Source organism: Hyperoodon ampullatus (genome assembly GCF_949752795.1).
Source record: "Hyperoodon ampullatus genome assembly, chromosome: 3".
In the NCBI taxonomy this organism is placed as follows: domain Eukaryota; kingdom Metazoa; phylum Chordata; class Mammalia; order Artiodactyla; family Ziphiidae; genus Hyperoodon; species Hyperoodon ampullatus.
This window is the reverse complement of record NC_136916.1, coordinates 166179876-166189260: the sequence shown is the minus strand read 5'-3', so window position 1 is coordinate 166189260 and position 9385 is coordinate 166179876. Positions and strand designations below refer to the sequence as shown.

Below are 9385 nucleotides of genomic sequence, written 5' to 3'. Positions count from 1 at the left end.
AATAGAACTCTAGCATTGATATAATCATTTTTACGACGGAAATAACAATACAGTAACAATAACTAATAATAGTACCAATCGTATCAACATTTGGGATACTTGCATGTAACATTTTTCTTATTGACTTATTTAATCACAATAATGCCACGAGGGAGGTTTCATTATTATCCCCATTTCACAGATGCAGAAACTTGGGCACAGACAGGGGAGGTAACTTTCCCAGTTCCACACTTGTCCATAAATTTGTAGTCCTTTTTCTTTTGTTTTTTTTCAAGTTTCAGACTATTTATTAATCAGTGTAAACCCCAGCACAATACACCAACATGATTTCGTGCATTTAGAGGGGAAATATTTCCTGGTTAAGTGGAAAATTGTGCAGGTGGCTTGTGGAAGAACTTCATTCTAAGCAGTTTTATAGTGAAACATTTCATTTAGAAGTCTGGACCTTCTTTCTTCAGTTTGCTGTAATCTACATTCACTGAGTAGAACTGGTACTGATCATTGGAACCCAGTTTGTTCCAGGGTTCTGGGTTATTCTTTCTGTTCTAACTGACATCTGGATTGAACAATGCCAGGTGCAAGACATACAGTGCTGCTCCAGTATGTCCCAGTGCAGTAAATATGAAGATGGGGATCAAGCTAGGATGCCTCTTGGCCTGAATGATGATCTGGCGAAGCATGGTTGTGGCAGAAGCCTCGAGTCCAGATGGAGAGAACAACAAACTTTCAAGGCCTGGGACTAAACAGTCTACTGTATTCCTTTTTCTTGACAACTACTTTCACCATGGGATGTCCCACTGAGAAGCAGACTAGTTTGAGGCTTGCTCTGTGTTGTTGTATTATTCAAGTTATTTTGCTAGAAAGCCCGGGAAACCAACTCAAATTTGCTGAAGCACTATGGGAATTTATCGGTGGTGTGTATCCAGTTTCAGGCACGGCTGTATCCAAGTGACTAAATGGTGGCTCACGTGCTCTCTCTCTCTCTCTCCCTCTCTCTTTCTCTTTCCCTCTACCCCCACCATGCCCAAGCGTGTGCAGACCCAGGCATGAGTGCGCGCGCACACACACACACACACACACACACACACATTTTCTCCACCTCTAGAGTTGCCTACCTCTCTGCTAACATGGTTAAACTGACTAGCATCAGGCCTACATCTAAAAGTCTAGAGTTTGGGACTTCCCTGGTGGCGCAGTGGTTAAGAATCTGCCTGCCAATGCAGGGGACACGGGTTCGAGCCCTGGTCCGGGAAGATCCCACATGCCGCTGAACAACTAAGCCTGTGTGCCATAGCTACTGAAGCCCGCGTGCCTAGAGCCCATGCTCCACAGCAAGAGAAGCCACAGCATTGAGAAGCCCGCACACCACAACGAAGAGTAGCCCCCGCTCGCCGCAACTAGAGAAAGCTGGCGCACAGAAACGAAGATAAATAAAGTCTAGAGTTTGGTAAAAAGACAAGGCTTTTCTCTCTAAAGTCCCAGCATGAATCTGGGCTTGAGTCTTGTGGACCTGTCTTGAGTCACCTAATATCCCTAAACCAATCACTGTGGTCAAGTGGGAGGCAACCTTGGCTTGGCCTGACCTGAGCCAATTGCCCATCTTCGCTGGGTGGGGAGAGGGTTTGGCTCCACCTATACTGTGTGAATCAAGACTGAGAAAGGCAAATTGAGATGTTGGTATTCAAAGAAGGAGGGAGTCCATGCAGGACAGACCAAAATAACAGACATTCGTTGCCACTGCCAGTAAAGCAGTCAATAGTAGACACTGGATGATATTTGACCACGAGGTTGAGTGTAGGGAATCTTTATCTTTGGATTGGATGTCCAGTAGCCTGTTTTTTTCCCTACAAAGCTTGCTGACCAAAGTCCTTTTAAAGATTCTAACAGTTTTGAATTCATGACTCATGGATCACTCAAGAAACTGAGCCACTGCCATATTTTTACTTCTATTTTGATATTCATTTATTCATTCAACAAATATTAATGCAGCCCTAGCTAGGTGTAAGGATCTTGAAATACAGAGGTGAATCAGTGTCATGGCCCTGGCTTACATTCCAGCAAGGTGCTTAATATCCATTTAATGTAGGTTTGCTTGACTACCTAAATCACATGAAGCTTTTGAATATAATGTTGGATTTTCCTATGACACCATGGATAGAATTTCAAATAGTAGCAGGTAGTCAATACATGTTTGCTGATTGATTATATGATGGTAAAGATTCATCCTTGTGTATCATTATTTTTTCTCTATTGTTTATCTGTTCCTGGACCAATCAGATCATTAGTGATGGAAACCAGCTATGTTTCCGAGAACATTGATGTAATGCTATTCCTTACAGGTGGTGGAAATGGAAATTATTTGCTATGGGAACCCCATGTCTACTAATTATTGGCGTGGTGGTAAACGTGTGTGGGAATGGGAGGTCTTACAACTGTCTTTCTTTCCCTTCTGTATTTTTGCTACCTTTGATCTGGAATTTTAATCTTATTGGGTTAAATTATTTCTGGTGAGGTGTTCAAAGACTTTCAAGTATCTCTGCCTTTTAGAACATTAGCTTCTTTGTTGTGCGTTTTTTCCGAACTATTCCAAATATAGTATAATGACCAGAAAGCAGAAAGAAAAACCATGTTATGTTCTTGAATTTTTTTTTTTTTTTAGATGTTGGGGGTAGGAGTTTATTAATTAATTAATTTATTTTTTGCCGTGTTGGGTCTTCATTTCTGTGCGAGGGCTTTCTCTAGTTGCAGCAAGCGGGGGCCACTCTTCATTGCAGTGCGCAGGCCTCTCACTATGGCGGCCTCTCTTGCGGAGCACAGGCTCCAGACACGCAGGCTCAGTAGTTGTGGCTCACGGGCCCAGTTGCTCCACGGCATGTGGGATCCTCCCAGACCAGGGCTCGAACCCGTGTCCCCTGCATTAGCAGGCAGATTCTCAACCACTGCGCCACCAGGGAAGCCCTATGTTCTTGAATTTGATATCATATTCATAGCTTCCACTTAGTACCTACCTAGTTCTTAGGTTCATTTCAATATCATTTTCGAGGTGCCTGCCAGGATTATAATCATTTCAATCCAGGTTTCTATACATTTAGGGAATAAATTGGTTCATTTGATTTAAACACAAGACCTTAATATCTGTATTTATACATGGCTCAAAGCTCCTAGTAGAGTTATTGTAGAGCTAGACTACTGTGCATTATTTAATATATTTATTAATTCATTAAGCAACTATTTACTGAACACCTACCATGTGTGAAGGTGGTCAAAAGGTACAAACTTCCAGTTATAAAATAAATAAGTCCTGGGGATGTAACATACTGCATGGTGACTGTAGTCAGTAATATTGTATTGTACATCTGAAAGTTGCTAAGAAAGTAAATAGACCTTAAAAGTTCTCAGCACAAGAAAAAAAATTGTAGCTATGTGCAACGGTGAATGTTAACTAGACTTGCTGTGGTCGTCATTTCACAGTATATATATATATATATATATATATATATATATATATATATATATATATATAAAATCATTACATTGTATACCTGAAACTGACATAATGTTATATGTCAATTAAATCTCAATTTTAAAAAGTATCAACAACAAGGTCCTACTGTATAGCACAGGGAACTATATTCAATACCCTGTGATAAACCATAATGGAAAAGAAAAAAATGAAATGAAACGAAATGAAATTAAATAAATAAACAAACAAACAAACAAACAAATAAATAAATAAATAAGTTAGTACTCTCAAGGGCTAGGAAGAGATGTAAACCACAGAATGGGGGAGAGTAGTCAGGGAAGGGCCCTTAGATTGGGGGAGTGTATTGGCTTGGCGGCCATAACACAATATCACAGAGTGGCTTAAACAACAGAAGTGTGTTTTTTCACAGTTCTAGAGGTTAGAAGTCCAAGATCAAGGTGCCAGCAGTTTGGGTTTCTTCTGAGGCCTCTCTCCTTGGCTTACAGATGGCCATCGTCTCACTGTGTGTTCACTTGGTCATCTCTGTGTGTCTTTGTCTGTGCTAATCTCTTATTCTTATTAGGACACCAGTCATATCGAATTAGGGCCACCCTTACAAACCCTTTTTAACTTAATCACCTCTTTAAAGGCCTTATTGTTGAATATAGTCGCATTCTGAGATGCTGAGGGCTAGGGCTTCAATATGAACTCTGGGAGGACACAATTCAGCCCATAACGGGGATGCAGGGAGGTCCTCTCTGAGGAGGGGAGACATCTGAGCAGAGACCAAATGAGGGAACAAGTCACAGGTGTAGGGTGAGTCATCTGGGGGAAGAGCGCTTCTGGCAGCGGGACAGTGAGTGCACAGGCTCAAGGCTGGAGGCTGGAATATCAAGGAGGCCATGGTGACCAGAGCCCATGAGGGAGGGCAAGGATGCCACAGGTTCAAGCAGAGGCCAGCCATGAGGAAACCTGGAGGCATGGTGAAGACTGAATTTTCTTCCGAATGTCATGGGAAGTTAGGGGAGTGTTTTGAGCAAGGCAGGGACATAATTTCACATATGTTTGTACAGGATTATTTTTAAATTTGCAACAGATTTTCTGTAGACTCCCAAGAATTCTCTTGGAAAGATCATACTGATCATGAAACCCAGAAAAGTTGAGATGCAGACCTCAGCGGTTACTCTCCACTGATTTCCTAGGAATTCCTTCCCTCAAAGATTAAGGTATCAGCTAAGAATTCTCTGGATTACTGCTGAGGTTTCTCCTGCCACATGCAATGATGCTGAGTTTCTGACAAGAGAAATAGCTGGCTCAATTTGCATATATGGAAAAATACCCTTTTCTTGAAGAAAAACTTTGGTTCTGATGATTGGGTCTGTAGTAATTTATTTATAAGAAGTGATGTTAAATTGACATCACTTGGGACAACTTGAGTCAGGGCAAAACTCTGAGGTGTCTTTTCCATCTTTGACAAATGTCATCTCTAGAATAGATGAAGTAACAAGAGAGAATACCAATTACTTTGGAAGTCTTGAGCAACCTGTTGCCAAAAAATAAGGGATCTCCACAAAGCAAGTCATATACCTAGACCCTATTCTGAAATAACCAGAGACTGGCATTCTAAAGCCCCATGTACGGGAAGCCTGCACAACACTGGATTATAACCCAAACCATCAAGACATTTTAAGTCACTTAAAATGGCCATATCCATCTGTACAGGGTATTTATGTTGTACTCAGATTCAGGCACTATACTCAGTAGAAAACATATTTGTTGGATAGATTGGTAGGCATTTTCATGGGAACTTGTGAACATGAGCCATCAACTTTTCCCTCTTGTATCTCCATTAAACTTTGTTACTGAGGGCTGCCTTCTGGAATCTGTAAAAAACTTCCTCATATAGAAGAGTATAACGATTTTGGACACACACACACACACACAGAAACTTTCAACTGTAATTTCCTGGTTAGAGATGGTAGAATTTTAGGTGAGATCAGTTAGATTTCAAAAATAACAGTAGGTCACTTTTTCAGTCTCTCTTCTTTTGGAAACACACTCTCTATTTTATGAATGGCGAGATGGTAAATAGAAAACAAATTTATCTAGTATATGCCATGGAAATCGTTTAGAGATAACTGGAAACAACTTCAATATGAATATGAAAGCTTCCCTCACCCCCAAAGGGAGAGAAAATGGACTAACCTACTCTGGCCAAATAATTAGAATTATATATGTGTGAATTTCCATATCTAAATCCAAACGTTCCTTGTTTAGAACATTCCTCTAAAGATTGTCTTCAGGCACCTGAAGACACGAAATGGCCCAGGATCACAATACATTTTCACAGAGTCTTGGTACTGAAGGATAGAATTCAAGGCATTAACCAGAATATCTCAGTCAAGTTCTCCAGCATTTTGAAGCTATCCTTGAAGCCTGCATTAAAAGGATAGCACAGCGGTAAAGTACTGTCTCATTTGCTTCAATAAGCAAAGTTGGAGATTATTTATGATAATACAGTCATCAGAAGAATGTGTTCCTGTGCATTCTGAAGACATGAAGCCTCACTTTGAGTCTTACTATTAAGTCCTTGCTGTGAAGGGGTGGTAAGTGTGATTAAGCTGTTAGATTAGCAAAGGTTCTACTGCGTTTTTGCTTTAAGCCAGAGTGCTTTCACAGCTGAGCTGTAATGCTCTGAAAATGCCTGCATAACAAGATCCAGACGTGGAGTTGAATCCCAAATGGTAAACGGCCAATGGCATTTATCCACTATTACATTGCCGAAGCTATAAAGAGTCAGCACGTCTGAAAAGACACTGTGCCTAAATCCCAAAGCACAGAGGAAGCCAGCGCAGGAAATAGGTGGCTCTTTCAATAATAACATACCTCTACAGGGTGGGAAGGTAGTTCCATTTTCTAGAGACTACCAGCGTGAACTCCAATCCCTTCTTAGAAGTCAAGTAGAAAGAATGAACCTAAATTATCCTGTTGATGACTAAATGTTACATTTAGCTCCCTGGAGTCCATGCTTGGAAGAAAATTTCAAGGAATCGCATTTAGCTTGCTGGCCAAGTGGGACTTGCCACATACTTGAGTAAACACAGGTTTCCTAATAAACTGCCTTTCTTAGAAATCTGAAGTACTGAAATCCTGGAGTTCAGGAGGACTTAAATGTCTCAGGGAGGCAGGAAAATGGATCAAGTTGTAGAACGATAGAGCTAGAAAGAAAACCAAGTGCACCTTACAACAGATAGCTAAAGGAGTGTGAGAAATTACATTGTAGAAAAGTACATTGCAGCTGCCAAGGTGAGGCTCTAGCTTGCAAAGTTGCCTGGACCCATGAGTAGGTTGAATCTTGTACAGACCCTATTTACCTGGCTTGATAGACTTTCATTTCCCATGAGATTGATACGTTTGGCAGGTGTGACTCTGGACCTGTGCCGAGCAAAATAGGGGAACACAGAACTACAAGACTTGGCCTTAGGCTTGGAGAGGTAGGAAGTGAACATGCACGCCTGCAACAAAGGTGACAACATGCTGATGGGGTTTTAGGGATAGATTTTAATGAAGTTAGGAAGAGTTTAGTGATTGTGACCAAGAACAGAAAGGTAAATTTTTCCTTTGCTTCATTGGTAGCTCATCAGAAGAGTTTAGGGCAGGGCCAGGGGTGCTGAAGCACAGTGTGCTGAGTCACAATATCAGGAATGCTGGATCTAGAAAGGTGAATGAAATCTATCAGTGCCTCCATTGACAGCATCCAAAGTCACAGAGGGCGAAGGTATTACTGTTTTCTAGGAGGATGAAAGATAACATTTAATTGGTTATCTTTGCAAACTTTGGGATATAAATATGAAACGAAACCTTTACCCAGGATCGAAAGTAACCATCATTGTCTTAATTATATATACAAGCTCCGTGACTCCTTTTGGTCCTAATGGTTCCTCTCTTTCACAGACAAAACATTTTAGTACATTGATGTCCTTAAATGTATTACACTGATGTCCTTAAATGTATTACATAGAAATTATTTTAAATGGGGAAAGTCCAAGAAGAAAAAATAAGATACATTTTATCTTCTAAATGGAATAAGTAAAAATAAGTTTCTGACTGCGTATCTGCTATCACATCACCTAGGAGTGACTGGGTGGATTTTTACTGGGTTGGAGGGCACCTTTGCAATGATGTAACGTGAAATATGGGCTCTGTGGTGAAACTTACTCGGAGTTGGGTCCTGGAGGGCTACTTCAAAGAGAATGACAATCATCACTCAAAGACGTGGAGCTGGTAGGGTGGGGTGGGGTGTATGACTGCCAATGACCAAAGGAAAAACACACCATATGTATTATCTTAGGTCAGGTTCTCCCAGAAGCAGACTTGGAAATGAAGATTCATGTGCAAGGAATTTTTAAAGGAGTTGCTCCCTGGGGAAAATCAGAGGGAATGGGGTGGGAGTGGGAGGCCAGACAGGCAGGACAGAGAACACAAAGAAGCCAAGCCAGGGAGCCATTGCAGGCAAGTCCAAGCCTCAGCCTGACCCTGGGAGGGCTGTGGAGTGTAAGTTACACCTCAGACTTGATCCCAACTCTGGGCAGAGAGCTGAGCTTTCATGTTGGGTACCAGTCATTCATTGACCAAGGGCCCCCCAGGAGAATCTAAATTCCAGTCTTCTGAAGAGAGTCACTGGTGCTGGCCATTGGATGCAAACATAGAAGCCAAGGGTAGGGCATCCAGAAATGGATAAAGAATTTTGAGGGGATCAGAGAGACACCCAATAGTTCATCACATGTATTAAAACCTGTGTAAAGGACAAGGAATAGGTATTTCAGATGAGTCCAAAATTCTAAAGGCAGACACTTCAAATTGCAGAAGCTGGTTTTCAGTTGAGCGGCTTCTCTCACGGGTGGGCAACCCTTTGCAGCTGGCAGCAGCGGAGGTGTGTATACTTGGTCATACTTTTGAACAATGCCTGGTGATTCCCGTTCGTAGCTGCTGTATAATCTTAGGTGCCTGCTGAGCTCTTCTCCTGCTGCCCTCGTTGCGGTGGCTGCAGGGCTGCTCTGGAGGTACGTCTGACCCAAAACACCTAACAAGCCTCTTTCTTATTCAGCCTGTGTCTGGAGGAGCCCTTTTTTTCATTCTCTCCAGACTGAGGGAAGGAGAGGCTGAGACAGTTCTCTTTGAGAAGACTACATAGTCAAGGGCTAGATTCTGTGATACAAATACTGTAAGAGTGTCATGAAAATGCAGGTTAATTAGGATTGGAGGAATCATGGAAGGATTCTTGGAGGAGATGGGGCTTCATCTTGGCCTTGTAAATCAGTGGAATTCAGAGAGGTGGTCAACAGAAGGATGGGCATCCTGGCAGAGGGAAACAAACTGGGTGGAGGCACAGAAGCGAGACCCGATATGAGCTTTAATAGCACAAGCTGAAGACTGGCTTAGCCCAAGTAAAGAATCACAGCACAAAAGGCTAACTGTTGGGACTTCTCTGGTGGTGCAGCGGTTAAAAATCCGCCTGCCAATGCAGGGGACACAGGTTCGAGCCCTGGTCCGGGAAGATCCCACGTGCCACGGAGCAACTAAGCCCGTGCGCCACAACTACTGAGCCCGCGTGCCACAACTACTGAAGCCCGTGTTCCTAGAGCCTGGGCTCCGCAACAAGAGAAACCACAGTGAGAAGCCTGAGCACTGCAATGAAGAGTAGCCCCCATTCACCGCAACTAGAGAAAGCCCGTGCGCAGCCCCGAAGACCCAACGCAGCCAAAAATAAATAAATAAAGTTATAAAAAAAAAGGCCGACTGTTGGTCCCCCTGGGCCCGAGAATTGGGTCATGGTCTTAAGCCGTCTCCCACTTCTGCTTGCTTCTGCTTATTTCTGATTCTCTGCCCAGTTGCCCACTCAGGCTTGCTTTCCATCAAGCT

General features: G+C 42.4%; 1 pseudogene across 1 annotated transcript; it reads right to left on the bottom strand.

Moving 5' to 3' along the window:
- Positions 1 to 369: 369 nt before the first annotated feature.
- Positions 370 to 680, bottom strand: LOC307050790 (cytochrome c oxidase subunit NDUFA4-like; annotated as a pseudogene). The gene has a single exon. The product of its transcript is annotated as a cytochrome c oxidase subunit NDUFA4-like (transcript).
- Between the last annotated feature and the right edge of the window lie 8705 nt (positions 681 to 9385).